This window comes from Bos javanicus, chromosome 25 (genome assembly GCF_032452875.1).
Source record: "Bos javanicus breed banteng chromosome 25, ARS-OSU_banteng_1.0, whole genome shotgun sequence".
NCBI lineage: Eukaryota > Metazoa > Chordata > Mammalia > Artiodactyla > Bovidae > Bos > Bos javanicus.
In genome coordinates, this window is record NC_083892.1 from 10,641,599 (window position 1) to 10,658,014 (window position 16,416).

At 43.6% G+C, this 16,416-nt stretch overlaps 1 protein-coding gene and 1 pseudogene across 2 annotated transcripts in view; both read left to right on the top strand.

Moving 5' to 3' along the window:
- The window catches only part of TNFRSF17 (TNF receptor superfamily member 17), a 90,422-nt gene that overhangs the window by 39,272 nt on the left and 34,734 nt on the right, over positions 1-16,416 (top strand). The gene's annotated exons all lie outside the window — the stretch shown is intronic.
- Positions 11,933-12,858, top strand: LOC133237960 (small ribosomal subunit protein eS1-like; annotated as a pseudogene).

The window sequence follows — 16,416 nt, forward strand, 5'->3', positions numbered from 1 at the left end:
GAATATTCATTGGAAGGACTGATGCTGAAGCTGAAGCTCCAGTACTTTGGCAACCTGATGCGAAGAGCTGACTCACTGGAAAAGACCCTGATGCTGGGAAAGATTGAAGGCAGGAGAAGGGGACGACAGAGGATGGGATGGTTAGATGGCAGAGTTTGAGCAAACTCCAGTAGTTGGTGAAGGACAGAGAAGCTTGGCATGCTACAGTCCAGGGGGTCGCAAAGAGTCAGACACAATGGAGCAACTGAATAACAACAACAACCAATAAGACTGTTCTCTCTCCCTAGAAGGGATTCTTATTTTGCTATTAAAGACATATAATTTTCTCAATTTTTTGAATCTATCCAACTTTGGGTATTAATTATCCAATGTCTAGCTAACATTTGGGCTATTGGGTCTTTATTAAGATGAGAAAAGGATAAATAGAGAATGACTGAACCTATACTCTGGAATGAAAACTCTACAACTTTAATAACTTAAATAGAAAGGCACACAATGGATTAAATGTTCTATACGATGGGATTCATTCTGATATTAATTTCTTGTACTTTCTCATGAAGAAACTTTACACTCTTCTTAGTTTGAGCTAAAATAATATTTTGATTGTGGTTCAGTTGAGTGTTCTTTTCTCCCCACTATTCTCTGTAGAAAGTGAAAGTGAAGTCGCTCAGTCGTGTCCGACTCTTTTGTGACCCCATGGACTGTAGCCTACCAGGCTCCTCCCTCCATGGGATTCTCCAGGCAAGAGTACTGGAGTGGGTTGCCATTTCCTTCTCCAGGGGATCTTCTCAACCCAGGGATTGAACCCGGGTATCCTGAATTCCAGGCAGACGCTTTAATCTCTGAGCCACCAGTGAAGCCCCCACTATTCTCTATACTTTCCTTTAAAAATTTTTTACTTATGAATACATTTAAAAATTACTTGTTTATAGCATGTGGGATCTATCTTTGTTGCGGCATGCAGGATCTTATTAGTTGCAGCATTCGAACTCTTAGTTGTGGCATGTGGGATGTAGTTCTCTGACTGGGGATTGAACCCAGGCCCCCTGCATTGGGAGCATGAAGTCTTAGCCCCTGGACCACCAGGGAAGTCCCTCTGTACCTTCCTTTGTTCTTATTCCTTGATGTCTCTTCTGGAGGCAGTTGCTTCCTTGTTTCAAGTCCTTTGTGTTCTTTGAATTGAATTCTTAGTCTTCACCTCAGCAAGTATGCAAAGTTCCCTCCAAATACCCCGTGTTTGCCTCAGAATTGATAAGGGAATGTGTCCTTCTCTACTCTATTCAATAAACTGCAAGTTACAGAAAATCCAAATCAAGCTGGCTTAAACAATGGAAAGGATTTCTTGGCTCATGTGATGGAAGAAGTCTGGAGGTTGGATGGACTTGGAGTACTGTTTCATCAGTGTTCTGAAGCTGTTCTTCTGAGTCACTTTGTCCTAGAATAATGGGAAGGTCCTGGACCTCACAGCTGTTTAGAAGAAACAAGATTCCTGTTTCTTCATGCCTTGCTCTTAAGAGCAAGGAAATATTTCATGAAAAGATGCCAAACAATAATCATTATTACAGAAATGCAAATTAAAACCACAATGAGGTACTTCCCTGGCAGGCTAGCAGTTAAGACTCCAAGCTTCCACTGCTGGTGGCGTAGGTTTAACCCTGGGTTGGGGACCTAAGATCCTGAATGCCATGTGGTGAGACCAAAAACACCCCCAGGAAACTACCCCCCTAAAAACCCATAATGTGGCCACTTCATTTCTATCAGGGCAACTATAATAAAAAAGAATAACAAATGGTGAGGATTTGGGGAAATAGGAACCCTTATATGTTTAGGGGTTCTAAGAGTCAGACACAACTTAGTGACTAAACCACCACCGCCACCACCACCGAACGTTTGTGGTAGGAATATAACATGGGGTAGTCACTTCACAAAACAGTTTTTGGCAGTTTATTAAAAATGTAAACTTAAATTTACCATCTGATCCATCAATTGCCAAAGTATTTTATAAGTGAGAGAAAAGAAAACATATGTCCCCATAAAGACCTGTACAAGAATGTTCACAGCAGCATTACTCATAATAGCCAGAAAGTCAAAACAAGTCAGATGTCCATCAACTGATGAACGAATAAACAAAATGTGGTATATCCTTATGATGAAATATTATTTGGTGATAAAAAGGAGTGAAGTACTGATATCTACTACGGTGCAGGTGAACCTTGAAAACATGCTAAGTAAAAGAAGTCAGCCACAAAAGACCATGCATTGTATGATTGTATCTGTGTGAAACGTTCAGGAGAGGCAAATTCACAGAGACAGAAAGCAGATTAGTGTTTGCCTGGGGCTTGGAGTGGGACTAGAGTTGTCTATAAATGAGTATAAGGGCCCTTACTGAGGTGATGAAAATGTTCTAAAACTATGGTGGTGATAGTTGTACAGTTAAGTAAATTTACTAGAAATCATTCAGTCGTGTACCTGAAATGGTTCATAGTATGTTAGAAAAAAGAGAGAGAGAGAAGAAAATAAGAGAGAGAATGTTTTCCCAAAAGCCCCTAACAAACCACTTCTTCGATTCATTGGCCCACGCTGTGACTTAGGGAATGGGATGCACTGATGGGCCTTGATTCTGGAAAGAGAAAGCCCATGCCTGGAGCTGGGACTGTGGTTAGCTCACCTGAAGCACGTGGACTGTGGGGAGAGAGCACCACCTAAACCAATCGGAGTGAGGCAAGGAAGGTAGAAGTGAAAGCTGAGTGCGCAGCCACTAAGGTGTCAGCCACACCCAAGACTGACTGCTTAGTATGGTGACCCTACCCCTGCATTCTCTGGTCTGTTACCACGTTTGGTCTGAGTTCTCTGCCTGGTATGGCAAAGGGAAGGAGAGGTTATGGGAAGAATCACTTCTTGAGAACATGGAACCTCACCTAGGGTGACCAACCGACTTGGTTTCCCTGGGATGGAGTGGTTTCCTGGGATGCAGGACTCAAGGTACCAACACTGGGGAACTCACAAGCAAACAGAGACGCTGGTCACCCGATGACCTCACCAAATACAATATTGAAGCGCTTCTAATGAATTGATCAATCTTGGCATCCAGGGCTACTAATGCCACAGAAAGTCAATCATTGTGTGCCTCTGATGAACACACACCCAACACCACTTCTGAAATTTTTTTTTTTGGCACAAAATCTGAACCTAAATATAAAGAAATCGGTAGATATAATCAGTTAATAGGAAATACAGAGGCCATGGATGATGTGAAATGATTGCACACAGGCATTCTAGGACAAATGACAGATGACCTAAATTCTTCAATGAATAAATTGGAAGGGGAAAAAACAGGGATGGAGGGAGGATCTGTAGGTTGAAAGACACTTAAGAAGCATATCAACTGATTGCCTTATTCAGATCTTTTTTTTTTTAACTATTTTATTTATTTACTTGGCTGCACTGGGTCTTAGTTGAGTCTTGTGGTATCTTTAATCTTCATTGCGGCGTGTGAACGCTCAGTTGTGGCTTGTAGGATATAGTTCCCTGGCCAGGGATTGAACCTAAGCCCACTGCATTGCGAGTATGGAGTCTTAGCTACTGGCCCACCAGAGAAGTCCCTATATCTTTTTTTTTTTTCTAAATATTTATTTATTTGGCTGCACTGGGTCTTAATTGCTACATGTGGGATCTTGGTTCCCTGACCAGGGATCAAACTCAGGTCCCGTGTATGGGAAGCAATGAATCTTAGCCACTGGGCCACCAGGGAGGTCCCACCCAGATCTTATTTGGATCCTGATTTGAAGAAATTAAGAGCGAGAGTGTCTGTGTGTCGTGGAATGTCTAACAAGATATTTGATGATATTAAGAAATATGTTCAGTTCAGTTCAGTTGCTCAGTCGTATCCGACTCTTTGCAACCCTATGAACCGCAGCATGCCAGGCCTCCCTGTCCGTCACTAACTCCCGGAGTCCACCCAAACCCATGTCCATAGAGTTGGTGATGCCATCCAACCCTCTCATCCTCTGTCCTCCCCTTCTCCTCCTGCCCTCAATCTCTCCCAGCATCAGGGTCTTTTCAAATGAGTCAGCTCTTCGCATCATTTGGCCAAAGTATTGGAGTTTCAGTTTCAACATCAGTCCTTCCAATGAACACCCAGGGCTGATCTCCTTTAGGATGGACCGGTTGGATTTCCTTGCAGTCCAAGGGACTCTCAAGAGTCTTCTCCAACACCACAGTTTAAAAGCATCAATTCTTCAGTACTCGGCTTTCTTTATAGTCCAATTCTCACGTCCATAACAAGGATTTACTATAGAGCACAACAAACTATATTCAACATCTTTCAATAATCTGTATTAGAGAAGAATTGGGAAAATTTTATATGTGTAACTGAATCATTTTGCCATACACCTGAAACTAACACAATATTGTAAATCAAATATACTTCAATTTTTAAAATTATTGGTATAATACTGTATTGCGGCTAAACTTTCTCAGAAAGAGTCCTTACCTGTTAGATATACGTACTGAAATATTTGCAGTCAAAATGGTATGATGTCTACGGATTGCTTCAAAATAATCTGGGAGGAAGTGAGTGGGGGTCACACTAAAGACACGTTGGCCTATAGTTGATAATTTTTGAAGCCACGTGATGGTATACAAGGGTTGTTATATTGTTCTCTTTACTTTTTGAAGGGTTGACATGTTCCCTTATCAGAACAATTAAAAGCAGCAGCAGGGTCTACGTAACCCTCCCTGCTCGGGGGCTACTCTTAGTCACAAGTAGGTCAGGGTCTCACCAGAATTTAGACTTTCACAAAATTCTGTGAATTTTCCAACAATTTGGGTGAAGGACAAGGCCAACTTTTCCTTATGCCAAATTAAAACAAAAGAAAACCAGGAACTTCCCTGGTGTTCCAGTGGCCAAGACTCTGCAGTCCCCAATGCAGAGGGCTAGGGTTCGATCCCAGGTCAGAGAACTAGATCCACATGGCACAACTTAGACCCAGTGCAGCCAAATAAGTAAATAGAGTGGAGAAGATCCCAACACATGGATTGAAGCAGGGTCTCCCACATTGCAGGCAGATTCTTTACCATCTGAGCCATCAGGGAAGCCCAAATAAAAAATATTAGAAAAAGAAAACCAAACAACAATTTACAACTCCCATCTACTTTCAGCGTCGTTTCATTAAAGGAAGAGCATACAGACACCAATAAGATCATTTCAGAAGAGCTCAGTCTTTCACCTGGGCACATGAGCCTCACGGACAGCCTTGTTCTGTGTCCCCCATGTGTCAGTTCACCCTGAGACTGGCTACCCCAACACCCTGGGGATAGAAAGGGAGGCTGGAGGGCCAGCTGCTCTCACTTCTTTCCTGCTAATGAGGGAAGGACTTGGAGGCTGCTGTCATTACCATGTGTAGGGCTCTCAAACCTCCAGCCTCTCTAGAGGTTCAGGTGAGGGTCCCCCCCAACTGTGTCCCCTGGGACTCATGGATGCACTTCCCTTGAATCCTGGTAGTGTGTCTGTGGGAGGAAAGGGAGTTGTCAACTCAGGGAGGGCTTTTCTGCTTGATGAAATGCTTTGTACTTGAATGCAAAATAACAGCTGGGCTCAAGGCAGCAAGGGCCCTCTGTCTGTGCTCAGCTGTGGTGAGGGCTCCTCTGAGACCTCAGAAGAGTGGAGCTGGCCTTGCTCTTTGCATCCATTGGCTGCCTGGCTGTGCCCCTGAGACCCAAGCTACCACCTCATACACTGACTTGCTCCATTTTCCTTCTCTTTCTCCTCTCTCTAGCACCCCACCTAACAAGGGATTTTGATTTTTTTTCTGAAGGCAATACATTTAAAGATCAAAGCCTCCTTTTCCTTGAAACTCAGGCACATGGAAGACAGATCTTCTTTTGGGTGAAGAAATGTTCTAAAACTAGATATGGTGATAGTTGCAGCACAATGTTAGAAATGCATGACGTCCCACTAATGGTAGATGATATGTGTTTATTCATCATTCATTCAGTTGCTCAGTCGTGTCTGAATCTTTTGCAGCCTCATAGACTGTAGCCCTCCAGGCTCCTCTGCCCATGGGATATCCTGGACAAGAATACTAGAGTGGGTTGTCATTTTCTTCTCCAGGGGCTCTTCCCAACCCAGGGAACAAACCCACTTCTCCTGCATTGGCAGGCAGATTATTTGCCACCGTGCCACCTGGGAAGCCCGTGCTATATGTATTTTACTACAGTTAAAATAAGAAACAAACAAACAAAAAGAAACAGAGGTCCCTTCTGTTCTCTTTGGGGAAAACTCTTAAAGAAGGTCCAATATTAGAATATTGGAAATGGAAGAGATCTTAGAGGACATCTGGTCTACCCTGGCAATTCATAGATTAAGGATCCTGAAGTTCATCCTGGAGAAGTGATGGACCTCAGGACCCTCAAGACCACACAGCAATTTAGACAGAATTTCACCCTCTACCAATGGCTCTTGTTCCTGACAAGGGAGAGGCACTGGTCTTGTGTCTTTTCACAGTAATGATCTCTTGGACCTGGGCACCCTCAATTTATATGCAGCCACCAGATATGTTTTATTTGGCTGTATTGTGTTTAATATTCAAAATTAATTGCTAGCATTTAAAATCAGGCAAATTCTGGGATTTCCCCAGCAGTCCAGGGGTTAAGACAGGACTTCCTATGCAGGGTGTGAGTTTGATCCCTGGTTGGGAAATTAAGGTCCCACATGCTGTAGGGTGTGCAGCCAAAAAAAAAAAAAAATTAAATTAAATCAAGCAAATTCACATAAATATCCAGATTTCCAGCATCTTCTACCAGAAAGTCTGGCAGCGTTGGGCCCATATTCCCACATGGCAGTGATGGGAGCTGATAAGTACCGGGTTCTTCCCACTTCTCCATAGTCCCCACCCCTCCCCACTGCCTCCCACTTATCCTCAGGCATCTGTTGTTTTTCTAATGTTCAGCCTGCTTTTGTCATTTCTCCTGCCTGCCTGCCCTGGGGAGGCAGGAGGATTGGCAGCCCTGCTTCAGCCTGGACTGGAGGACTGTGGGTCTCTGAACATTTTTCCTAGGTGCATTTCAGCTGCTGGATGGAGTACAGTAGGCCCTTTGTATCTGCAGTTTATCCACATCTGTGGGTTCAACTAATCATGGATCAAAACTGTTGCAGGAAGGGGGACCTCTTCCAGAAATGTTCCCATTTTACAGATGGGGAAGCTATAAGAGAAACAAACAGGGATGTGTCCAGAGAAGAAAGTCACTGGAAGGCTTGGCACTGTGTTTGAATGGTTGCAGGCTTAGAGTGATACCTCCATACAATGGAATATTATTCAGCCATAGAAAGAAATAAAGTTCTGATACATGCCACAGTATGGATGCACCTTGAAAACAATGCCAACAAAAAGACACGTTTCATATGACTTGACTTATATGAGGTGCTTAGAAGAGGCAAATTCATCGAGACAGAAAGTAGAACAGAGGTTACCAGGGACTGGAGGGAAGGGGGGTTGAGAAGGTATTATTAAATGAATATAGAGTTTCTGTTAGAGGTGGTGAACAATTTTGGAAAAAGAAAGTGATTATGGTTGTAGGACATGCTGAATATAATTAATGCCACAGCATGGTTCACTTAAAAATGGTTAAAATGGTACATTTTATGTTATATACAGTTTATCACAATAAACACAATAAGGAAATAACAGAAAAATGTTAACATCTGTAAGAAGTTCCACGTGGTGTTGCTGCATCTTTCTCTAAATACAGAGACAGAGAATGTATTTCTCTAAATACAAATATGGTACTAAATACAGAGAAACAGGAATAAACATTTTTTAAAGTTTTGTTATCATCTAGGACACCACTGAGAAGTGAGTGGCCATTCCATTCCTACTCTTGACAACAACAACAACTCATTCCTCACACAGCAGTTCACCTGTTGCGCCCCTGTCCTTTGCACTCCCAGAATTTTGCATTCACAGCATTTAGTAAGTTGCAGTATATCATCTTTCAGGGTGATGATCTGATTAATGTGTTTTCTCGCTTGGTTATAAGCATCACAGCATCATGAGGGCAAGAATCGGGCCTGGTTTTTGGTTTGGCATTATATCCCCAGCGCTTAGCCCAGGGCCTGGCATATAGTTAGGATCTCAACAGATATTTCATGAATGAAAAGACTAGAAGTTCATAAAGAAGGTGTACTGAAGGTCAAAGTGTCACCAGTGAAGACACATATTCTGTAGCTGCCATGTTGCCCAGAGGGTACTTCCTCTATGATTCATGCAGCTTGGGGTTATTCTGCATTTTTGCTAGCCAGAGTCTCTTTCTACTGTTGGGAACCAAAAAACAAAACAAAAAAACCCTTCCATTATATAATCTCCCTGAGCCTGAGTTTCTTTACCTGTAAAATAGAGGTAATAATAGCTTGCCACTGTTGGGACAATTATGCTTAGCTGTATCTGACTGTTTGCAACCCCATGGACTATAGCCTACCAGGCTCCTCAGTTCATGGGATTATCCTGGAAAGAATACTGGAGTGGGTTGCCATTTCTTCCTCAAGGGGATCTTCCGCACCCAGGGATTGAACCCGTGTTTCCTGCATTGCAGGCAGATTCTTTACCACTGAGCCACCTGGGAAGTCCAGTAATGGAAGGTACTAATAATACCTTCCATGTATTCATTTTAATAAGGACTACATCAATGAACTCAGTGTTCACCAAGATGATGAGAGAAAAAGAGGAGAAAGATGGCGCCAAGTGTATTTCCTATCCTGCTGTAACAAATTACCACATATTAAATGGCTTAAAACAATCACATTTATTCTCGTATAGCTCTGGAGATGGAAAGTCCGAATTGGGTCAGCAAGGCTGCCTTCCTTCTGGAGGTTCTAGAGAACAATCTATTGCTTTGCCTTTTCTAGGGTTGCCCTTTCTTTCTAAAGGTCACCTGCATTCCTTGGCCCATGATCCCCCATCATTCCAACCTCTGTTCCTGTTGGGATCCCTCCTTCTCTGCTTCTTACCCTCTTGTCTCTCTCTTATAAGGACCCTTATGACTGCACTGAGCCCATCTGGAGAGTCTATGATGATCTCTCCATCACAAGATGCGTAACTCAATCTGCAGACTCATTTTGCCAAGTGCCTTTTGTCATGTAAGGTATCACTTTTCTTTGGAGGGCTCTTATGCAGCCTACCACTCCATGTGTCTGAAGTTTTGATTTGTAATTGTTTATGTGGTTATAAATATTCCAAGATTCCAAGAAAAATAAGTTATCTTCCCTGCCTTCAATGCTTACAATACTGTTGGGGAACGAACCATTTATCAGTTTGTGAAGACCCAGGTAGTAATCAATGCTGCCCTGAGAGGTGAAGGTGATGTTTTGAGAATATGAAGATGAATGTAAGGATCCTTTGTTTCACTGGGTATCTCCTCTGCTCAGACCTGCAGCTTACAACCTCATAGGCTATGCCTGCTCAGATTCTGGGGGCCACCTTCCCAGGAAAGACGATGGGAGTGTTGTCTCCTGGAAGTGTGTGACACAGCATTCCTACCTTCTCCTCACAGGAAGTGAGAGCTTTGGGAAAGGCAAGGTGGAATCTCTTCACTAGATCAGCAGATGTCTTTACCTTCTACTTTTGTAGATTCCTGTGGTCTGCATGTCTGTGTTTTCCCCAAATTCACATGTTGAAATCCTAACCCTAAATGTGACAGCATCAGAGGTAGGGTGTTTGGGAGGTGCTTAAGTCACCGTTCATTGGTGAGTTCTTAGTTTTTCAATTGGCATCTGTCCTGGGACCTGGTCCATGAACTCTGCTTTCCTAGAATAAAAATTGTGATGTGTGTCTCAGTAAGGATTACTTGATATGTGTGAGCTATGTGCCAAATACGAAGGTCTTAAAACTTACTTATATGTCAAATTAAAAAAAAATTTATTATGTGCTTATTCATTTGGCCTTGTTGGGTCTTCGTTGCTGCATGCAGACTTTTTTACCCTAGTTGCAGTGAGCAGGAGCTTTTCTCTAGTTGCGGTGCACAGGCTTCTCATTGTGGTGGCTTCTCTTGTTGCAGAGCTCAGCCTCTCGGACACCTGGGCTTCAGTCATTATGGCCCACGGGCTTAGTTGCTCCACATCAGGTGGGATCTTCCTGGAGCAGGGATCGAACCCATGTCTCCTGCATGGGCAGGTGGATTCTTTACCACTGAGCCCCCAGGGAAGCCCTTATTGTGGTTTTGATTTGCAGTTCCTTGATGGTTAATGATGTTGGGCATCTTTTCTTGTGCTTATTGGCTGTTCGTACATCTTCCTTGGAGAAATATCTGTTCAGATCCTTTGCCCATTTTGTAATGAGTATATTCAATCTTGAAGGGTCTCCTAAATGATTACATGCAGCAGCCACTATAGAATAGTGATTCATTGTGGGAGCTCTGCTGTTGGTGGCCTCCATTTGAATCTCACTTTGGCCACGTATTAGTACATGACCTTGACCACTCTCTCCAGACCTCAGTTTTTCCTGTCCTATTGGGATAGAAATATTAGCGACTTCTTAAGGTTGTTGTAAGGATTAAAAAGGCAGCACATATCAAAGGCTAGGCTATGGTTTTTCCAGTGGTCATGTATGGATGCGAGAGTTGGACTGTGAAGAAAGCTGAGCGCCGAAGAATTGATGCTTTTGAAGTGTGGTGTTGGAGAAGACTCTTGAGAGTCCCTTGGACTGCAAGGAGATCCAACCAGTCCATTCTAAAGGAGATCAGCCCTGGGTGTTCTTTGGAAGGAATGATGCTAAAGCTGAAACTCCAGTACTTTGGCCACCTCATGTGAAGAGTTGACTCATTGGAAAAGACTCTGATGCTGGGAGGGATTGGGGGCAGGAAGAAAAGGGGACGACAGAGGATGAGATGGCTGGATGGCATCACTGACTCGATGGACGTGAGCTTGAGTGAACTCCGGGAGTTGGTGATGAACAGGGAGGCCTGGCGTGCTGCGATTCATGGGGTCGCAAAGAGTCGGACACGACTGAATGACTGAACTAAACTGAACTGAAATATTATTAATACCCATAATGGAAATAACATTAACACTTACCAAATATATGACATCTCATTTCATCTACACAGCAATCTTGCAAAATAGGTTTGCTGCTGCTGCTGTCACTTCAGTCGTGTCCGACTCTGTGTGACCCCGTAGACAGCAGCCCACCAGGCTCCCCCGTCCCTGGGATTCTCCAGGCAAGAACACTGGAGTGGGTTGCCATTTCCTTCTCCAAAATAGGTTTAATCATCTCCATTTTACAAGCAAGGAAACTGAAGCTCAGGGAGATGAGGGAATGTGTCCCTGGCTACACAGCTGGTAAAAGACTGAGCAGATTCCTACCTGGATCTGAATGACTGCAGTGCAATGCTGTGCTTAGTCGCTCAGTCATGTCAGACTCTTTGTGACCCCCTGGACTGTAGCCCGCCAGGCTCCTCTGTCCATGGAGATTCTCCAGGCAAGAATATTGGAGTGGGTTGCCATTTCCTCCTCCAGGGGACCTTTCCAACCCAGGGATTGAACCCAGGTCTCCCAAATTGCCAGTGGATTCTTTACCATCTGAGCTACCAGGGAAGCCCATATATATATATTTATATGGTGGCTTCTGATTTTCCACCTTTAATATGAGAGAGGTTGCTCCGGTTTATAGAGGGAAATGCCTCCACCATAGTGGCCTTGATTGGAGCAGGACTCTGTGACATCTAACACAGTAACTAACTGAAGGGCCCTCCTCAAATGTTAGTCTCCAGAAAGGTTTTAGGTTCCTACTGCTGCTGCTAAGTTGCTTCAGTCATGTCCGTCTCTGCGCGACCCCATAGACGGCAGCCCACCAGGCTCCCCGTCCCTGGGATTCTCCAGGCAAGAACACTGGAGTGGGTTGCCATTTCCTTCTCCAAGGTTCCTGCTATTCAAGTTCAAATACTGTCAGAAAAGAATCAGTCTTTTGGCTCTCTGAGCAGCACCATGGCAGTCGACAAGAACAAGAGCCTCATGAAAGGTGGTAAAAAGGGAGCCCAGATGAAAGCAGTCGACCCATTTTTTAAGAAAGATTAGTATGATGTGAAAGCACCAGCTGCGTTCAGTGTAAGAAATATTGGGACAACATTTGTTATGAGACCTCAAGGAACCAAAATTGTATCTGATGGCCTCAAGGGTTGTGTTTTTGAAGTGACCCTTGTTGGTCTGTAGGATGATGAAGTTGCACTGAGAAAATTCAAACTCATTACTGAGGATGTTCAGCACAAAACTGCCTAATTTCCATGGCCTGGATCTCATCATTGACAAAGTATGCTCCATGGTTAAAAAAATGGCAGACCATGATTGAAGCTCATGTTGATGTCAAGATTATCCATGGTTGTTTGCTTCATCTGTTCTGTGTGGGTTTTACTAAAAAATGCAACAATCAGATTTGGAAGGCTCCTATGCCCAGCACCAAAAGGTCCACCAGACCTGCAAGAGGTTGATGGAAATCATGGCCCGAGAGGTGCAGATAAACGACTTGAAAAAGGTGGTCAATAAATTGATTCCAGGGCTTCCTTTTTGGTGCAGTGGCTAAGAATCTGCCTGCCAATGCAGGGGCACCAGTTCAATCCCTGGTCAGGGAAGATCCCACATGCCACAGGGCAATTAAGCTCATGTCCCACAACTACTGAGCCTGTACTCTGGAGTCCCATAAGCTGCAACTACTGAGCCCATGTGCTGCAACTCCTGAAGCCCGTGCACCTGGAGCCTGTGCTCCACCACGAGAAGCCTCCACAATGAGAAACTCCACATGCTGCAATGAAGAGTAGCCCCTGCTCACCACAACTAGAGAAAGCCTGAGCGTGGCAATGAAGACCCAGCACAGCCAAAACTACCATGCATAAATAAATAATTTAAAAAATACATTGATTTCAGACAGTATTGGAAAAACATAGAAAATTCTTGCCAGCCTTTCCACTCCATGATGTATCTATTAGAAAAGTAAAAATGCTGAAGAAGCCCAAATTTGAATTAGAAAAACTCATGGAGCTACACGGTGAAGGTAGCAGTTCTGGAAAAGCTACCGGGCATGAGACAGGTAGTAAAGCTGAACAAACTGCTGGATGTGAGCCACCTCTCCAGTAATTTTTTTTTTTTCTAATTCAGACTTTTCATGGTGACAAATAAAAGGTCTTATTTGTGACATTTTTGGGGGTCATTCTTTTTAGATAATCTGACAGCTTGTTGACTTATGTGTTCTGATTTGTTAGTAATGTGAATTTTACTGGAAAAAAAAAAAGAAAGGAATCAGAGAAGAACGTATTCATGAAATCATCACCAGCTTATTTGGACAGAGAAAAACTATAGCATCCCATGGCCAAGGATGTGTTCATTTCACTTTGGGCAGGTTTTTGAGTCTGAGGATCTTTTTGTACAACCCTGGCAAGCTCTCCCTGTTTAGCATGGCTTCTTCTTTGAGAACCTCACAGAGCTAACTGGAAAAGGATGAAAGACAAGGATCCAGGGAGGCTCCCTTATTCCCAGAACCACTGTTTAGGATTCTTGTGTAGTTCCCCATAGTGACATTAGGCGTCACCTTTGAGTCGTCTGAGGCCAGTCTCTGAGCAACTGACAAAATGCCTCATTTCCTAAGAGTTTCTGGCTCTCTAAAATCCAGTTTGGAGGCATTCATTACCAGCACCCTGGCCCCAGAGCAGTTTGGATAATCTGGTTCTCATTTACGGAACCAAGCTTGCCCCTAAGAAGAGGCTCCCAGCAGCTGGATAAGCTAAAAGGGGCTCTGTGCCTGTGACTTTACAATTGATTTCTCTGTTGTTGAAAGGGGGAGGTGATGGATGAGGCTTCCCTGATGGCTCAGCAGGTAAAGAATCTGCTTGCAATGCAGGAGACATAAGAGATGTGGGTTCGATCCTTGTGTCGGGAAAATCCCCCGGACGAAGGCATGGCAACCCACCCCAGTATTCTTACCTGGAGAATCCCATGGACAGAGAAGCCTGGCGGGCTACAGTCTATGGGGTCACAAAGACTGAAGTGACTAGGCACGCATGCACTATATATGGATAACAGACAGTTTATGTAAAGGCCCTACCAGCTCAGAGCCCTATTCTCCCAGAGTTCTCTGCTCTGCCCTGTCTGATCGTCTCACACCTGTGTCTACACTAGGCTGTGAACAACTGTGGGCAGTGGGGGAGTGGGGACTCTTTCCTTTCCTCCCTTCTTCCCTCCCTTCCTTCTTCCCTCCTTTCTTTTCTTCCCTTCCATCTTTCCTCCCTCTCTCTCGATTCCTTCCATTCCGTGCATATTAAGTGCCAGACACTGGAGCTAAAACAGAGAACAAAACAGCCAGTCTCTATTCCTTCATGGAATTGACATTCTGATTCCTCATTTGTCTGTAAGTTCTCAGCACTTAGCACGTGGTAGGCACTTAACTGCTTTCATGGCTTGGTGTATACTCTTCCAGTTTTTTCCTATGTGTATACTAACACGATACATAATATTTAAATTTTAGATGGAAATGAGATCATGCATTAATACTATATATATATACATATAGTATATGTATATATAGTATCTATATATAGTATATGTATTGGAGAAGGCAATGGCACCCCACTCCAGTACTCTTGCCTGGAAAATCCCATGGACAGAGGAGCCTGGTCGGCTGCAGTCCATGGGGTGGCTAAGAGTCGGACACGACTGAGTGACTTCCCTTTCACTTTTCACTTTCATGCATTGGAGAAGGAAATGGCAACCCACTCCAGTGTTCTTGCCTGGAGAATCTCAGGGACGGGGGAGCCTGGTGGGCTGCCATCTGTGGGGTCGCACAGAGTCGGACACGACTGAAGTGACTTAGCAGTATATGTATATACATATACTATATGTATATATATATTCTGTAACTCACCACCCCCCACTCCAGCTTAATAGTGTCTTGTGGCCATCTTTCCAGGTTAGAATATAAAAATCAACTTCAGGGTTTGCATTTCCCCAAGATGCCATTTTGGAGAAGGAAATGGTAACCCACTCCAGTATTCTTGCCTGGAGAATCCCAGGGATGGGAGCCTGATGGGCTGCGTCTATGGGGTCGCACAGAATCGGACACGACTGATGTGACTTAGCAGCAGCAGCAGCAAGATGCTATTTGGGCTTCCCAGGTGGTGCTAGTGGAGATGCTAGTGAAGATCCCCTGGAGAAGGGCATGGCAACCCACTCCAATATTCTTGCCTAGAGAAATCCCATGGACAGAGGGGCCTGGTATGCTACAGTTCATAGGGTCACACACAGTCGGACACATCTTAAGGGACTTAGCAAGCAAGATGCTATTTGGAGTCGCTCCGCCCCTTGGAGTTTAGAAAAGACTGGCTTCAACCCAAATTCATTCCCTGTGGAATCTCAGGGTCAGGTTAGGATTGTGAATGGGCCAGGTGTTCATGTTCTCATGGTCCCTGTTAATTTCATTCAATATATTTGATTAATCTCCTACTATTAGACATTGAGGTTGTTTCCAGTCTTTTCTTATCGCAAACAGTGCTGTAGTGAAAAAGCTTGTTCATCCTTTGTTTTATGTGTGTTGAATAAATTGCTGTAACTGGCGTTGCTGGGTCAATCTATATTGCTATAGATACAGGTATTATAGTATCTATGAATACTGTTCAATTCCCTTCACAGAAGCTGTGCTACTTTTTATTCCCAATAGGATATGTTACAAATTGTGATTTTTGCTTAACTGTGCAAATATACACACACACACACACCTTTTCATATTCTTTTCCTTTTTGTTTTTTTTGGAACTGTTGATCTGCAGGAGCTTTTCACATGTCAGAGAAACTATCCTTTTGTAACTTAAAGTACAGATATTTTTTCTTAGTTTATTATTTATTTTCTTATCATCCTTTTTTAAAAAACAGCTGCTTAGTATCCCATAAATAATTTTAAGCAGTCTCTTTTTGCTAGACATCTTGGTTGGCTGTTATAAATGACACAGATCTTTCTACTAATCTGCAGTGCATCTCTTTATGCTAAATTCCTAAAAGTGGAACTGCTTGGTGAAAGAAAGTGCTGTGCTGTGCTTAGTCGCTCAGTCATGTCCAATTCTTTGTGACTGCATGGACTGTAGTCCGCCAGGCTCCTCTGTCCATGGGGATTCTCCAGGCACAAATACTGGTGTGGGTAGCCTATTGCCTTTGCCAGGGGATCTTCCTGACCCAGGAATTGAACCGAGATTTCCTGCATTACAGGCAGATTCTTAGCCAGCTGGGCTACCAGGGAAGCCCTGATGAAAGAATATGGACCATAAAAAGCCTTTTGATACATATTGGGCCTTGGATATTATATTTTTTAAATCTTGTATTTATTTATTTAACTTTTTTTTTTTTTGGTTGCACTGGGTCTTAGGTGCAGTATGCAGAGCCTTTAGTTTTAGT